Genomic DNA, 18,967 nt, shown 5'->3' on the forward strand with positions numbered 1-18,967 from the left:
CAAAAGCTTGCCTCAAACTTTAGCTCAAACTTTTGGAAGAGTTGAATTCACCCTGGAGAAGAGCAAAAGCTTGCGCCAACGTTTGACCTCAAGCTTTTAGGCAAACGTTGGCGCCACAACAAACTCACCCTGGAGAAGAGCAAAAGCTTGCGCCAACGTTTGACCTCAAGCTTTTAGGCAAACGTTGGCGCCACAACAAAACACCCAGGAGAGCAAAAGCTTGCGCCAACGTTTGACCTCAAGCTTTTAGGCAAACGTTGGCGCCACAACAGCCTGAAGGGGTATACTTCCAACAAGAATAACTTGAGTTGTAGATGTCCAATTGAGGTGATTCCAAGTGGGTTAGAAAGCTGACATTCAGAGCTTTCCAACCATATATAATAGTCTATAGTTGGCATAAAATTTACAACGTTGACAAGAGGACAAAGTAGCACCCCAAGAGGCATACAAGAGGGATCCACGTTTGGCTCAAAGTTTGACCTCAAACTTTGGCTCAAACATGGATGACAGCAAGGAAGGCTAGCTGATATGAAAAGTTTGAGTAAAAGTTTGACCTCAAAATTTTACTCAAGCTTTTCCGGTTCATGGCCCGGTTCACAAGTGGGTTTCTCTCCAACTCCAAGAGCAATCAACAGAGGCTTTTGTCAACCCAATTTCATCAAGAGCAAAGGCCCAATTCAAGGCTTGAAGATCATTTGAAGAGAGTGTATAAATAGCTTAGAATTTAAGTTTTTAGGGAGCTTTTTCCGTTTTAGTTTTGCAAGAGTGATTTTGGGAGAGTTTTCGGTTGAGAGTATTTGGAGGTTTTGAGTCTTGGGGGAGGGGAATTGAATTCTCTTCCTCTTAATTTCCTTGTTTTCAATTTTATTTACACTTGTCTTGAATCTTGGGTTGAAGAATTGAGGAAATTCTGTCTCAATCTCATCTTGAGATCTCTCTCTGTTTTGATTTACTGCATCATTAAGAATTTGCGATTTACTTCTTTTCTTCTACTGCTGGATCTTTACTTTTCTTGCAATTGAATTCTGAATTTGGATCTAGGAAGGCATTGAGATCTAGACTTGGTTATCTAGTCTCTTAGGTCCTGAGATCTGAAATTTCCTTTTATTTCTCTGTTGAACGCTTCTTCAAGCAATTTACATTTTCTATTTGAGATCGACTGCAATTAAATTCATCTTTTACTTCCCTGCTTGTTGCAATTTACTTTTCCTTGTTTAATTCTTGCAATCCCGATTCCCAACTCCTTTTATAATTCAAGCAATTTACATTTCTTGTGTTCTAAGTTTCTGCCATTTAATTTCTTGTTCTTTAAGATTCAGCACTTTTATTTTCTGTTCCCTTTACTTTACTGCAATTATCCCCTCCCTTTAATTTTCATGCAATTTAGTTTCAGTCAATTACAAATCACTCAACCCAATCTTGATTCGCTTGACTAAATCAACCACTAAACTAAAATTGCTCAATCCTTCAATCCCTGTGGGATCGACCTCACTCACGTGAGTTATTATTACTTGATGCGACCCGGCACACTTGCCGGTTAGATTGTGTGTTTGCAATTCATTTTTCCAAAAATACACATCAAAATGGGTATTGAAAACTGAATTATGCAAAGTTTGTAGTATTTTTGGCAGAGACAGGTCCCACGCATACGTACGCATGACCCTTCATGCATACACAGGAGGGTCGCGTATGCACGAATGTGAATTCTTGCATGAACCGAGCTAGGTTCCGCGCGTACGCACAAGGCATGCGTACGCACCACTGCACAGGATTTTATGAAATGTTGATTTTTAACTGTTTAGCCTTCTCAGTCTGTTTATAACCCCTTTTAACCTCCGTATGGAGTCAAATAAACAAATGTTAATCTTTGAATACACTGGGGGAGGGAGGAATATAATGGATTAAATTGAATTATTCCTGGATCAACCTTTGGTTAAGAATGTCATGGGGATGGTGGTTCGTCCCGCCTTCGGTGAGGAGGGTGGTTAGTCCTGCTCATGAGTTAATGAATAAACTGATAAACTGATGGGGTTACTGTATATGAGAACTTATGGAATTGATCGAAAATGTGATTAAAACTAAAGATGATTATGAATTCTGATGTGATATTGAGCCCAATCTCTTGAGGACGACGATACGTAGCGCTCATTTGATATGTGGTGGATAAAGCTCAGTGGGCACGGGCAGCCAACCGACACATGAGCTCATGGCCTATTTAGAAATAAACATACATCATGTGCATCTAATTACTATTTTTTGACTTTGTATATTAGTGTAGCTTGCCTATTTGAATACTTTTGTTTGACTATTAATTGTAATGATTGTTGTACATGCTCTTTGATTGTATTTGTCTTGCATTGATTATTAATTGTGATTCTTACTGCTACACTAAATACTGAGCTGAGGAATTATGACATTGGGAATGAATGTGACTGAGAAGAGATAAGGATGTACTGAAAATGACTAAGACGAGAGATAGTTACAGAGCTGAGAATTTAGCAAACTTAACCCTGTGTGGATTAGTGAAAACCGTAGGCTTGAACTCAGTTAAGTTGGAGATTAGAATTGCCTAGAGGGTTCATATTTCTTTATATAGTATTTACTTGGAACTATTACCGTACTAGGAACGTTCGGGTTCTCACTCGTTGTGGAATTTTCTGTTTCAAATACAGGGCGCGATGAACCTCGTTAAATATATAAGATTCTATTGGCAAAGCGAATGGGACTTTCTTTTGAGATTTTATTTTGTCACTCATAAATCCCATATTTAGGGTTTATCTTGTGTTGAATTTAGAGGGATTCATCAACCTTTCTCCCATTTATCCAATGAAATAGCATGGTTTTGTAAATTCTCCTTTAATTGTGCTTAAGAGTGAAAATATACTTTTTGGGCCTTAATTGTTTAATCTTAATTCACCTTGATTCCATTAGATGCCTTGATATGTTTGTTAAGTGATTTCAGATTTAGGAGGCAAAGATTAGATCAAGGAAATGAAGGAAAAGAATGTAAAAATGGAGAAATCATGAAGAAATGAAGGAATCGCAAAAGCTGTCAAGCCGACCTCTTTGCACTTAATTGGCCATATCTTGAGCTACAGAGGTCCAAATGATGTGGTTTTAGTTGTGTTGGAAAGCTAACACCCGGGGCTTCAAAATGATATAAGATTCGCCATAGTTGCCACACGTATGGTAAGGCGTACGTACACTATATGCACACACATCGTTGCTGCCATATGATCCACTTAAAGCAATACGTGGCCAGCAAATTCTAAAGCCTTGTGGGCCCAATCCAACTCATTTCTGATGCTATTTAAGCCAAAGATTGAAGGGGAATTAACATACTTACACATCTATTTATTAGTTTAGTTTGATTTTAGTTTTATCATGCTTTAGTGGGTTTCAAGAGAGAGAAGCTCTCTCTTCTCTCTAGAATTAGGAGTAGGTTAGATCTAGATTAGGAATTCTTAGATCTAGGTTAATTTCATGCTTTGATTTACTTTTCCTTTTTCAATTCTTCTTCTTTTACCTTTCCTCTCTCTACTTTAGCATTTAATTCATGTAATTCTCTACTTTTATGTTGATGCACTTTTATTCTTCTATCCCTCTTTCAATGCAATTTATGATTCATGTTCCTTTATTGTTGATTTGATTTGTTGTTGTTTAATTCCTTGCAATTGAGTAGTGTAGATTTACTTTTCTTGCTATTTTACTATGTTTTACTTTTATGCCTTCTAAGTGTTTAATAAAATGCTTAATTGGATTTTAGAGTAGATTTTAGTGCTCTTGGCTTGGGAAGGTAACTTAGGAACTCTTGAGTTACTAATGTCCAAGTGATTGACGGTTGGGAGCCATTAATTCTAGATCTCACTAATTGATTTGGTGGAGAACTAGGACTTATGGACTTGGATTGACATAGCTCACTTGATTTTCCTCTACTATTAGTTAGGGGTTAACTTAGTGGGGTTGGTCCTTGCCAATTCTCATGTTGTGGTTAGTGATTAGGATAGAGATCCTTGACCACCAACCTTTGCCAAGACCTCTTTAGTTGTTAGTTTATTTTCATTTTCATTTACTTTTCATGTCTCCTATCAAAAACCCCAAAACATGCTTCATAACCAATAACAAGACACTTTATTGTAATTCCTAGGGAGAACGACCCGAGGTTCAATACTTCGGTTTATAAATTTAGGGGTTTGTACTAGTGACAACCAAATTTTTGTGTGAAAGGACTATTGCTTGGTTTAGGAACTATATTACAACGAGCTTTCAATTGTGAATTCTAAACCACACAAAAGTCAAATCATCAAAATGGCGCCGTTGCCGGGGAATTGCAATGGTGTTATGTTATTGGTTATTGTATATATGTGAATATTGTGAATAAGGTTGCCTTTTGCTTCTTTGTTAGTTCTTACTAGCTTTTAGGATTTAATTTTCTTGCTTCTTATTTGATTTTATTTTTATTTTCTCTTGCTATCATGAATTCTCACTTTGGCTATGAGTGTGATTACAACTATGTTGTAGGTAATGGGAGCTACCATGAGGATGTGTATCAAGGATGGGATAATCAAAGGTGGGAAGAGCCATATGCATATGACCAATCTTCATGGCAACAACCTCCACCAATGGACTATGAACGAGAGCCATTCTATCATGCATACCAATCCAATGGTTATGGTGAATCCCCTTGTGACTTTCAAGAACCACCACCATATGCCTATGAGCCATACCCTCAACATAACCCTCAACCATACTCACAAGCCACTTTTCACCAACCACCTTCATATGACCCTCATCCATATCCACCATTACAACAACCATATGAGCCATGTGAACCACATATAGAGCCACCACCATCTCAACATCACCACTTCCAAGAGTCACCCCCTCCATATTATTACCAAGATGAATTTTACTTTCCACCACAACCTCCCATGGAAGATTACTCATGTCCATCAATCCAAGAGCCATATGATCCTAATCATATTATCCAAGAGGAACAAGAGTCAAGGGATCATCTCAAGGAAATATTGGATCAACTTCAAGCAACCATGGAGCGTGTTGTTCAACAAGTGGAAAGAGTGGAAATTATTGAACCACCACAACTCTACCAAGAAGAACCACCATCCTACTATGAACCCTTCTCCCAAATTGATGAACCCTTCCATCCACCCCATCCTCCAATGGATGACATCCTTGATGTTCTTGTTCAAGGACAAGAGGAGATGAAAAGGGATATGCAACAATTCACGGCCGTCTTGGACGAGGTGGTAAACCGGCTAGCATCCCAATACTTAACTACTCAAGGAACTCCCATGGCTACATATAGAGAATCAAATGAAGAGCACAACATGAAGGAGAGATTGGTGGAGAATGAGGGAAGTTGCTTTGTATTGGAACAATTGGAGGAAGCTACAATTGTTGAAGAAGAGGAAGAAGTGGTTGAAGACTTAGGAGATGCAGAACCACCTTGGGAACATAGAGTTGAAGAAAACCCCTCCAAGATGATTGAAATTGATGCTAGGGAGGAAAGTGCACACCTTCCAAGGCATATTCCATATGAAGACTTGGATGGGATAGAGCAAGAATTGAGTTCCCTTGGTGAGGAAGATCAAGCATCAAGTCTTAGTGGTGAAGAATCCTTTGAGCATGAAGAACCTTCTCCCGTTGAATTTGAAAGCGTTGTGGAGGTAAATCTTTCTCATCCTCCCATTTATGATTTGAGTAAGGGAAAAGGCTTAGGTAGTATTGTTGAACAAAGGATTACATTTGAGAAATCTTGTAAAGAGGTGGAGGTCCTTAGAAAAAGGAGGAGGGGAATTGAATACGCTTTGTCAAGACCCTTGGAATCACCTTTACCTAGGTTGCCATCTACACCTTCATTTGAGTGGATGAAACTCATTTCTATTAGCTTTATTATCCCACTTGAATATGGTTTGCTTGAAACGGATGGCCAACTTAGGATGCTTTGTGGGATGAAGCGTAAAAGAAAGATGTTTCGTGGGTGGCGTTGCAAGTCAAGGCTCATTATGGTTGATGCATCAAACATGAGATATAAAGGTTGGAGTAGTGCTCACCTAGATGGGTCTAGAAGGCTTGTTGGTCACGTTATAGAGAATTCACCTTGTTCACCACCCGGTTGGACTAATAATGATGATCAACTTCAAGACAGTTGTGAAAATAAAGTGTGGGATCCCGGATCACAAAAAGAGGATCAACTTTGGGAGCCCCAAGCTTGTGAAGAACTTCATCAACACTTGGTACAATAAATAAGAAATCTTGGGGCACAATGGAGAACCAAGCATTGGTGGGAGTTCAAGGGATAGCTTCAAGCACAAGCCACCTTGAGAGGAGCTCCCCATAAGTCCAACTTAAGGACAATAAACATAAGTGCTAGATGGGAGACACCCCACCATGGTAAACTCTTTTCATTTTTCTCTTTTGTAAATATTGGTAGAATAGGTTTGATTTCATTTTTTGTTTAGTTTGTTGAGTTTAATTGGTAGTTTAGTATGTTAAATAAGGTTTTAGGATGTTTTGGTAGCTGTTTGGAGGTTTGGAATGATTGGAATGGTGTAAAAACATAGAAAAATTTTTGAAAAAAAAAGGTGCACCATCCGCGCATACGCGCACTGCGTGCGTATGCGTGCATCAAGCGTTTTCGCAAATCCGCGCGCATGCGCCATCTACGCGTACGCGTGGATTGAGAAATTCTACCCCTAGGCCAAAATTCCGAGAGTTGTGCGAATGCTGCACGCGCCTTGTGCCTTTGGCACAAAACCACTGATGCGTACGCGTACATGATGCGTACGCGTCACTCTCTCAAAAAAAAAAAAAAACATCGACGCGCGCGCGCCATGCGCGCGTACGCGTGGATTTGCACCATGTTTTTCTTATTTCTCCTTTCTCCTTTCTTCTTCTTTCTTCTTTTCTTCTTCTTTCTTTCTACCTTTCTTCTTTCTCTCTTGAAAAAAAAATTTGTTTCAATAAAATTAAAAAAATTAAATAAATAAATAAATAACTAAAATACCAAAAAAAATTTTTTTCTTTTCTTCCATTTTCTTTTATTGTATTTGCTTACTTTCATTCATTGCATTTTAATTTTGATTTTATTGCTTGTTGTAGTTTTCTTTTTTTTAAGTTTCTTATTTTAATAATGGTGTTGAATTTTCTTATTCAATCGTTGAGAATTTCTTGCATTATTTTGGTGCCTCTTGACTTGTTTGATATTGTTGGGTGATGAAACTTTTAAATCAATGCTTAATCTTGTGTGACTCTTATGTCTTTGTGCATTGATATGACCTCATATTGTCTTTCATGACCCACTTCTTCTTATTTGAAGTTGATGTTCCATATGCTCTTTATGCTTTGACTCTACTCTTGCATCAAACATTAGTTGATATGCCCTTTGCCTATATTGCTTTCTCACTTACATGCGTAGCTAACATGTAGTGAGAACCATACTCTTATTTAGCATTAGCCCCCGCCTATGCTCTATTTGGTTTGATATCTTTGTTGTAGGCTTAATTTTCTTTCTTTTTCTCTCCTTTTAGGTTGGCCACCAAGAAAGGAGGAAAAGGAAAAGCTTTTAAATGGGGCAATAAACAAGTCATCCGCACAATCTTTTGAGGAAGCTCATCAATTGTAGCAACCCGTCCACTTTGCTCTTCTTTGCATGCACCGAGGACGGTGCAATCTTCAAGTGTGGGGAGGTTGTTCGACCGATCTCCATGGGTAACAATTTCCTTTTCAACACCAAATTTTTTTTATTATTTTCTTCATCAGATAGTTGTTGCATCGCATGTTAGGTTGCATGTTAGTTAGAATTTGTACATATTTTTACTACTTCTTTCCTATTAGGACTACTTGGTTAGGGTGATGATTTCTTTTCCAGGAAATTATTTTTAGGGCAACCTACCAATTTGAAAACCTTTTGTTGAACTTGCTTGAAAGAATTTATTTTGGAAAATGTTTTGAGCTAAGAACACAAGCTTGTGAGATTTGAGCCTAATGGTGTGGTTACATCTTATAACCACTTATTTTCCCTTCTTGTATGCATTATTCTCTTTCTATGATTATAATCTTTGATTTGTTTGATTCTTTATATCCATTATTTTGTGTATTCATGCATTTATATGATTGAGACCATCATTTCATTTAGCTCACTTACCCAAATAGCCTTACCTTTTATCTTCCATTGTTAGCCACTTTGAGCCTACGATTAACCCATTTGTTCTTAATTTTAGCACATTACAAGCCTTAAAGCGGAAAACAATAAAAGTCCTTAATTTGGATCTTTGATTAGCTTAGGCTAGTGTGTGTGTGTAACATTCAAGTGTGGAAAATCTTGGGACATTGGGTGAATAAAAGGATAGTTTTGTATTTTTGTTGTAAATATTGGAAATTGGGTACATGCTCATGTGTAATGAATGTAAAACCTTATGCATTGATGATCTTGTATATAGAAAGAAAAAATGAGAAAAAAAGGAAAAGAAAAAAAATAATATGGAAAAGAAAAGAAAAAAAATAAAAAAAGAAAGAAACATAGAAAAAGAAAGAAATAAAAGGGGACAAAATGCCCCAAAGCAAAGCTCAATAAGGGTCAATACATAAGTGTTGTAAAATGAAAAGGAATACATGAGTATGTGAGAAAAAAAATGGGTAGTTAGGTTAGCTTTGAAATTGTATAGGATGTCATAGGTTAGGTGGGAAGTTTAAGCTTATCAAAGATTCAAATTTTAAGCTCACTTGACCATATATACATCCTACCTTGACCCTAGCCCCATTACAACCTAAAGAAAAGACCTCATGATACTTGTATGCATGCATGAAATATATGTCGATTGTTAGAAGAAAAATAAATCTTAGAAAGCATGATTAGGGGAGAATTGAGAGAATCGACCCTACACACTTGAGTGACTAGAGTGCAAACACTTCCGGTGAGAGTTCGATGCTCAATTCCTTGATTCCCGGCTTTCATGAGCGTTCTTCTTGCAAGTCTACTTGAACTCCATTTTTATACTTGAATTGGTAGGATTCATGAATCGTCATATGATCTTGGCCCTACTTGTGCATGTATGTCTTGGAGGATTGATTTATTTTTAACCAAGTAGGTAGAATCATTTTGCATTTAGTTGCATTCACGTAGATAGTTGCATATAGTTTAGGGTGCATTTAGTTAGATTTCATTGAATAAATGTTGATACCCCTTTGCTTTCTCTTGGTTTAAGCATGAGGACATGCTTGGTTTAAGTGTGGGGAGGTTGATAAACCCCATATTTAGGGTTTATCTTGTGTTGAATTTAGAGGGTTTTGTCAACCTTTCTCCCATTTATCCAATGAAATAGCATGGTTTTGTAAATTCTCCTTTAATTGTGCTTGAGAGTGAAAACATGCTTTTTAGGCCCTTAATTGTTTAATCTTAATTCACCTTGATTCCATTAGATGCCTTGATATGTTTGTTAAGTGATTTCAGATTTAGGAGGCAAAGATTAGATCAAGGGAATGAAGGAAAAGTATGTAAAAATGGAGAACTCATAAAGAAATGAAGGAATTGCAAAAGCTGTCAAGCCGACCTCTTCGCACTTAATCAGCCATAACTTGAGCTACAGAGGTTCAAATGATGCGATTCTAGTTGCGTTGGAAAGCTAACATCCGGGGCTTCGAAATGATATAAGATTTGCTATAGTTTCTACACGTATAGTGACGCGTACGCACACTGTACGCGCACGTGTCGTTGCTGCCATATGATCCACTTAAAGCAATATATGGCCAGCGAATTCTAAAGCCTTAAGGGCCCAATCCAACTTATTTCTGATGCTATTTAAGCCAAGGATTGAAGGAGAATCAACATACTTACACATCTAGTCATTAGTTTAGTTTTATTTTAGTTTTATCATGCTTTAGTGGGTTTCAAGAGAGAGAAGCTCTCTCTTCTCTCTAGAATTAGGAGTAGGTTAGATCTAGATTAGGAATTCTTAGATCTAGGTTAATTTCATACTTTGATTTACTTTTTCTTTTGCAATTCTTTTTATTCTACCTTTTCTCTTTCTAGTTTAGCATTTAATTCATGTAATTCTCTACTTTTATGTTGATGCACTTTTGTTCTTCTATCCCTCTTTCAATGCAATTTATGATTCATGTTCCTTTATTGTTGATTTGATTTGTTGTTGTTTAATTCCTTGTAATTGAGTAGTGTAGATTTACTTTCCTTGCTATTTTACTATGTTTTCCTTTTATGCCTTCTAAGTGTTTGATAAAATGCTTAGTTGGATTTAGAGTAGATTTTAGTGCTCTTGGCTTGGGAAGGTAACTTAGGAACTCTTGAGTTACTAATGTCCAAGTGATTGACGGTTGGGAGCCATTAACTCTAGATCTCACTAATTGATTTGGTGGAGAACTAGGACTTATGGACTTGGATTAACATAGCTCACTTGACTTTCCTCTACTATTAGTTAGGGGTTAACTTAGTGGGGTTGGTCCTTGCCAATTCTCATGTTGTGGTTAGTGATTAGGATAGAGATCCTTGACCACCAACCTTTGCCAAGACCTCTTTAATTGTTAGTTTATTTTCATTTCCATTTACTTTTCATGTCTCCTATCAAAAACCCCAAAACATGCTTCATAACCAATAACAAGACACTTTATTGTAATTCCTAGGGGGAACGACCCGAGGTTCAATACTTCGGTTTATAAATTTAGGGGTTTGTACTAGTGACAACTAAATTTTTGTATGAAAGGACTATTGCTTGGTTTAGGAACTATATTACAACGAGCTTTCAATTGTGAATTCTAAACCACACAAAAGTCCAATCATCAAAATGGCACCGTTGCCGGGGAATTGCAATGGTGTTATATTATTGGTTATTGTATATATGTGAATATTGTGAATAGGTTTGCCTTTTGCTTCTTTGTTAGTTCTTACTAGTTTTTAGGATTTAGTTTTCTTGCTTCTTATTTGATTTTATTTTTATTTTCCCTTGCTATCATGAATTCTCACTTTGGCTATGAGTGTGATTACAACTATGTTGTAGGTAATGAGAGCTACCATGAGGATGTGTATCAAGGATGGGATAATCTGTTTATCTTTCCTTCACAGGCTCCTGGTTATGTTATTATTCTTCAAGTAATATGTATGTATATTCTTTTTATGTGTCATAAGGCCTCACCACCGTTGATTTACAACTATTGTTGCACAAAACTGGCTCCGCAGAATTTGCATAGATAGACTGGCAAGTATACCGGGTTTACCAAGTAATACCTGAGGTGAGTCAGGGTCGATCCCCACGAGGATTGTTGTTTTGAGCAAGCAGTGGACACCTTGTAGATCTTAGTCCGGAAGAATGAAAAGATGAGTGTTGTTTGAAAATGCATAAAATAAATAAAGATAGAAATACCATATTGATTTGTGAAAACAGTGATAGACGAACAGTTAAGGATTCAGAGATGCTTTGTCATTCCAGATTAATCTTTCTTACTGTCTATCTCAATAGCTTTCTGATTTATTCAATGGCAGCCGTAAGTGATTAACTCATGTCCTTTCATCAAGTTAACCTCCGCTACTACAGCAATCCACCGCGTTGAGATGACTCATGTCCTCTCATCAAGCCACCTCTAGGTTTCTCACTGTAGCAGAAGATGAAGCTCTAAGCAAGCCACTCCCCTTTACGATCCTACTCAAGGTGCCACAGACAAGGCATACCTTTCGGATCAAAGAGGGTTGCTTCTCTGACTCTAGCCTTAGCGCCATAGAGACCTTACGCACCCAAAGACAACGGAATTATATATCCCATATCCAAAGCTGCTCAGATGCTCTATACGAATCTGCAATGCAAACTCTAGCTTTAGTTCAACGTTATCCGGGTTAGGAATCACATGGAACCCAAGTAGAACACGGGTGATTGTCACGGGTCACCCTCAATTCATGAGATGAAGAACAAGAATGCATAAGAAAATAGAATCAGAATTGTATTGAAAGTAGAACAATAATATTATTAATCCATGAAACTCAGCAGAGCTCCTAACCCTAAATTAGGAGGTTAGTGACTCATGCTGATAGAAAAATACAATAAAAGGTTCGAATGGGCAAGAGTTTTCTAACAAGGTTGAACTCTTGTATATATATATATATATTAATCTAATGACTAAGGATTACAGAAATAAGATAAACTAAGTTGATAGTGCAAACATCCATTTCTGGGGCGCACTTGGTGAGTGTTTGGGCTGAGCTTGAGTGTCTCCCACATGCTAGGACTCCCTAGGGGATTTGAACGCTCGCTAGGCGCCCTCTTTTGTGCGTTGTACGTTGGCCACCCCCTTTTGGGCGTTGGATGCCAGGAATGGGGCTGGTGGCTGGTGTTGAACGCCAATTTTGGGCCTTTAAATCTGAAGCAAAGTATGGACTATTATATATTTCTGGAAAGCTCTGGATGTTAGCTTTCCATATCCGTTAAGATCTTACTATTTAGACTTCTATAGCTCCAGAAAAGCCCTTTCGAGTGCATAGAGGTCAGATCCTGATAGCATCTGCAGTGCTTTCTTTGTCTCTGAATCAGACTTTTGCTCCAGCTCCTCAATTTCAACCAGAAAATACCTGAGATTGCATGAAATCTCACAAACTCAAAGTAGAATCCAAAAATGTGAATTTTGAAATAAAACCTATGAAAAATTAATAAAACTTAAACAAAACATAATGAAAACTATATGAAAACAATGCCAAAAAGCGTATAAAATATCCCCTCATCAGAACACCAAACTTAAATTGTTACTTGTCCCCAAGCAACCAAAAACAATAAATCTCAGAGTTTTCAATGAAGCTCAGTTTCAATTAAATGAGCGAGACTAGTAGTTTTTTGCTTCTGAACAGTTTTGGATCTCACTTTCCATTGAAGCTCAGAATGATTGACATCTTTAGGGACTCAGAATCTAGATGATATTATTGATTCTCTTAGTTAAGTTCTTTTTTATTCTTGAACAGAACTTCTTTAGAGTCTTGGTCGTGACCCTAAGCACTTTGTTTTCCAGTATTACCACCGGATACATAAATGCCACAAACATTTAACTGGGTGAACCCTTTCGGATTGTTACTCAGCTTTGCTAGAGTCCCCAGTCAGTGATGTCTAGAGTTCTTAAGCACACTTTTTGCTTTGGACTACAACTTTAATTGCTCAGTCTCAAGTTTTTTACTCTACACCTTCACACCACAAGCATATAGTTAGGGAACTAGCTCAATTGAACTGTTCAGGCTAAGATATTTCTTTTAAGCCCTCCTAACCATTGATGCTCAAAGCCTTGGATCCTTTTGCTCTTACCTTTTGGTTTAAAGAGCTATTACCTTTTTGCTCTTGCCTTTTGGTTTAGAGAGTTATTGGCTTTTTCTGCTTTTTATTTCCTTTTTTTTTTCACGTACATACTTTTGTTTTTTTTTTTTGCTTTTTTCTGCTTTTTCTTCCTTGAAGAATCAATATTTGAATTTTTTAGATTACCAATAATATTTTACTTTTATCATCATTCTTTCAAGAGTCAACATTCTTTACTCCAAAATCAAACATGCACTATTCATTCATACATTTAGAAAGCAAAAACTATTCTTAATAATTAAATTCGAAATTTATGTATAATTACTGCTTCTAAAAAAATCAAAGTTTTATTAAGTTCAATGAGATGATAAGAGGAACATTTTATAGCTAATTAGAAAACAAAAACTTAAATTCTAATAATACTCATGCACTTCTTAAATTAAAAGACAGAAATTTAAATAAACATAAAAATTTAAAAACTACTAGTGATCATGTAAATCTAAACATAAGAAATAGGAATTAGAACAGCCACAGAAATAGGGAGGTGGAACTCAACCACCTTAATCATGGGAGGCATTTGGCTCTTCAGGGGACAATTTCTAACGCTTTAGTTCTTCTAGCTCACACCCCTGCTTTTCTTGTTCCTTGACCAGTTTGCAAAGCATGCTAGTATGATCTTTTTGCTCCTCTCTTAACTGATCCAAGGTGGTTTGCAATTGTGCCACAGATGCTTCCAGCTGGGTCCAATATTGAATTGGAGGGATCTCTTGAGGCTCAGACGCCTTCCTTTTGGGTGGATCAACTGGTACTTGGGAGCTTTCCATCACCTGTTTGGTGATTGGGCTTTCTACTGGGATAAATGAGTCTTTGTTAATCATGACTCCAGCCTTTTTACACAAGTGGAAGATAAGGTTAGGATAGGCCAATCTGGCTTGAGTTGACATCCTGTTTGCCACTTTGTATAGCTCAAAATGGAGTATTTGGTGGATTTCCACCTCATTCCCCATCATAATGCAGTGAATCATCACAGCCCTTCTGATGGTAACTTCAAAGCAGTTGCTAGTAGGGAGTATGGAATGCCTAATGAAGTTCAACCAGCCCTTAGCAATTGGTTTGAGATCTACTCCTCTCAGTTGGTTTGGGTTATGATGCACCACTATTTCGTAGGGCATTCTATGCTGAATTTAGGGGATTTTATCACCCTTTTCCCACATTTATTCCATGAAATGACATGGTTTCATGTATTTCTCCTAATTTGTGCTTAAATGTAAAAACATACTTTTTTGGCCATTAATTGGTTAATTTTAATTCACCTTTGATTCCACTAGATGCCTTGATGTGTGTGTTAGTGATTTCAGGTTGAAAAGGCTAGGAATGGATCAAAGGAATGAAAAGAAAAGCATGCAAAGTGGAGAAACCATGGAAAATCAAGGATTTGGGATGTACTCATCGACGCGCATGCATGATAGATGCGCGCGCGTGAAATTAAAGTCGCATGGCGACGCGTACGCGTACATGACGCGTACACGTGGGAAGCTCGCACGTGACCTCATTAAAGTGAAAACGCTGGGGGCGATTTCTGGGCTTCCTGATGACAAGTCATCCTAGCCTATTTTAACTAGTCTTGTTCTTTTGTTTTCATTAAGATTATGCACTTTCTTGAGCTACAAGCAAGCTAATTGAGTAGATTTTCATGTTTCCCTTGATTGAACCAACCATATATGAATTCATGCCATTTCATGAGGTTTTATGCTATATTTGTTGCATATTATGAAAGAATGAATATCTCATGATTTTGAGCATAGCTTTGATGTGTTTGGTTGATTATTGATAGGTGAAGAAAGCTTGGAGAAAGGTTGAAGCAAGAAGGAATGGCTAGGAGTGAAGAGAGGACAATGGAATAAGTGAAATTGAACCAGGAAGCAAAAAGCTGGACCTAAAGTTAGCATCAAACTTTTGCACAAACTTTTGGTTGAAAAGTTAGCCCCAACGTTAGCCCCCTAACTTGGAGGCTAACGTTGGAACTTGAAAATTCTTCCCTGGGCTTCAAAAGTTTGCGCCAACGTTAGCCCCCTAACTTTGAGGCTAACGTTGGCACATGAATTCCTCCCCTGGGCACCAAAAGTTTGCGCCAATGTTAGCCCCCTAACTTTGAGGCTAACGTTGGCACATGAATTTCTCCCCTGGGCACCAAAAGTTTGCGCCAACGTTAGCCCCCTAACTTGGAGGCTAACGTTGGTACATGAAAATTCAATGGGGAAGGAGCAAAAGTTTGCGCCAACGTTAGCCCCCTAACTTGGTGGCTAACGTTGGCGCCACAAGCACACTAGGCAAGGCCAACGTTAGGGTCAAAGTTAGACCCCTAACGTTGGCACCAATGTTGATATCAGCAAAATGTGCTAGCTGATATGAAAAGTTGGAGCCAAAGTTAGACCCCTAACTTTGGCTCAAACTTTTGGTCCAACTTTTGCAAAACTCAAACCCGGTTCAATTGGTTCACTTTGATTCTTCTTCAAACTTCAAGAGCAATGAACCAAGGCCTCTTTCAACCCAATTCCACCAAGAGCAAAGGCCCAACTCAAGGCTTGAAGATCATTGGAAGAAAGTGTATAAATAGGATAGAATTCAAGTTCTTCAGAGAGCTTTCTTTTGGAATTTTCATAATAGTTTTCGGAGAGCTTTTGATATTGAGTGAACTTTAATTTCTTTGTCTTGGGGAAGGAGAATTCACTTCTCTTTCTCTCAGTTTTATTGCTTTCAATTTAAATTACAATTGTCTTGGATCTTGGATTGGAGAATTGAAGAAATTCTGTTTCAATCTCAATCTTGGATCTCTCTGCTTTATTTACTGAATTTAAATTTCCATTTCTGTTACTTGATTCTCATCTATTCTCTTGCAATTGACAATTCCTTTGCAATTGTTCTTAGTGGATCTAGGAAGGCATTGAGATCTAGACTCAGATTTCTAGTCTCTGGGTCCTGAGATCCAAATCCCCAATTTACATTCTGTTTCTTTCTTTCCATGTTCATTTACTTTTCTGCTTCATATCCGATTCAATCCCAATTCTCTTTTACTCTTCTGTTTGATGCTATTTACTTTCCTTTGTTTAAATTCTGCAAATCCAATCCCCAATCCCCTTTACATTTCCAGCCATTTACATTTCTTGCACTTTAAGATTCCGCAATTTACATTTCTTGCACTCTAAGTTTCTGCCATTTAATTTCTTGTCCTTTACGTTTCAGCAATTTATTTCTTGTTCTCTTTACTTCAATGCAATTTAATTTCTGCAAATCACAAAACACTCAACCAAATCTTGATTCGCTTGACTAAATTAACCATCAAGCTAAAATTGCTCAATCCTTCAATCCCTGTGGGATCGACCTCACTCCCGTGAGTTTTTATTACTTGATGCGACCCGGTGCACTTGCCGGTTAGATTTGTGTGTTTTGGGAGAAATTTATTTTTCACCAAAATACTCATCAAGTTTTTGGCGCCGTTGCCGGGGATTGATTAGATTGACAATGATTAAGCGAGGTGGTGATCTAGATCAAGCCCTTTTTCTTTATTTTTCTCTAATTTTGACTAACCCACTAACTGTTTGAAGTTTTGTCTCAACCGGCTACACTCAATTTTCAAGAGAATCACTGTGTTTTCTATTGATTGATTCATATGTCATAGGAAAGAAGAGCAGCTAGAGGGAAGAATATCATTGAGGATGGAGTTTCTGAGAAAGAAGAACATCCCAACATGAAGCCGCAACTCATTACACTAATAGAGAACAATTGTTCTTATGGTGGAAATCCCTTGGAAGATTCTGAACAGCATCTATCTATTTTTCTGAGGATCTGTGATGTTGTCAATCATGATGTCTACAAGCTCTTGCTATTCCTTTCTCACTAAAGGATGAGGCAGCACAATGGCTTGAAACTCTTCCCCAAGGAAGTATCACTAGTTGGGATGGTCTGGTTGCCAAATTTCTAGCTAAATTCTCTACATCCCGACAAAACATCAAGATGAAAGAGGGAACACATCCATTCATGCAAGGAGAGGAAGAACCATTGCTCAAAGCATGGGAAAGATACAAGAAAGCAAATGACAAAGTGGCTTTCCAAGCATTTTATGAAGGATTAACCCCAGAAATGAGAAGAGCAGTAGATCACTCCTCAAATGATTTACTCAAAGCAACAGCAACTAGTCAAGGAACTGCAAGGTTCAACGACAAGAGAACCAACAACCAACACTCATTTGAGACACCACAGAATGCAACTTTGGAGGAAGATACAATGAATTTTGAAGGAGTGAAGGCAGTCATGAATCAAAGCAAACAGCTACATCAGCAAACTCAGCAACAATTGGAGTCATTGGCCAGACAAATTGATTTTCTCCACTCCACCACAGTGAATGAATAATTTCCACCATGGAAGCCACACTCTTATTTCAGAATGAGAGAACTTCAACATCAGGAACCAAGGAACTTCAACTCCAACAACCAACTCACTAACCAAAATACCTACCACCCACCACCCACATCTCACAACCCACCACAAGCACCACCTGAACCTCAAAGACTCACCAACTTGGAGACCTTGATAGAAAAAATGATGAAACACCAAGAAATAACAAACAAAAACCATGAAGCCTCATTGAAGAGCCTGGAGAGGCAGATTGGGCAGCTCTCCAAGCAAATTTCTATTGAGAGACCTTCAAGCTCACTGCCCAGTGACACAATCCCAAATTTGCAACAACATCACCACACAATCTCACAGAATTCTCAAAGGATCTCCAATCTAGAAAGTGGAGTAGAGAGAATGATGACACATCTAAAGAGGATGAACAAACACTATGAGGACCTACTCGGGGGAATTGGGAAGCAAATAGAACAATTAGCCAAAAACCTCACAGAAACAAGTAAGAAGGAAGCAAAGCCTCACTTAGATGGACAATGGGACAAAGAGAAGAAAGCTCAGAATCTGAAATAAGCAAGCACAGAGGATGTCAAGCTAGTGACAATAAAAGAGCGCTTGTTGGGAGGCAACCCAACCTGAGGTAGTTTTCCTTTCATAACTATTTTAATAAAAAGGTTAATTAGTTTATCTACATTGCAAGAAGCTAAGTTTGGTGTTGCACACCAAAACAATATAAGGGAGAATGAAGGATTCTAAGTTTGGTGTTTCACCAAAATCCCATCATAAAACACATTCTCATTTTCTGCATAATGCTGGCTTCAAGCATGATGGATGAACTAGTTAACTATTCTGCTGTTTCCTAGTTTTCAGTTTTGTCATTTTTGAAAAAGAAAAAGAGTTTTACACATGGTTAATCTGATGCACAAGAACCATTGGCAAGGTACTAAGTTTGGTGTTCTCACACCAAAGTAAGTACAAAGGCCCACAAATAAATCCTGCATGCTAACCATTGTTTCTAAGTGCTTGGGGAACAAGCAACTTCCAATATCATTGCAGAGCATCATACAAGCCTTTGGAGGGATTAAGAATCATCAACCAAAGAAACAAAAGATGAACATAAAGGTCAGCAATGGTGATGAGAAGGAAAGCAAGTGAACTCCAACAGGTTGTATTGTTAAGTGACTGTTTACATCAAATATTGCTGCTATTGCAAGTTGCTGCCTGTCTGCATAGTATAGTTTTTTTATACCCCTGCCTGCATGCAT

The sequence above is a fragment of the Arachis ipaensis genome, chromosome B10 (assembly GCF_059453495.1).
Source record: "Arachis ipaensis isolate K30076 ecotype BB chromosome B10, ASM5945349v1, whole genome shotgun sequence".
NCBI classification, from domain to species: Eukaryota; Viridiplantae; Streptophyta; class Magnoliopsida; order Fabales; family Fabaceae; genus Arachis; species Arachis ipaensis.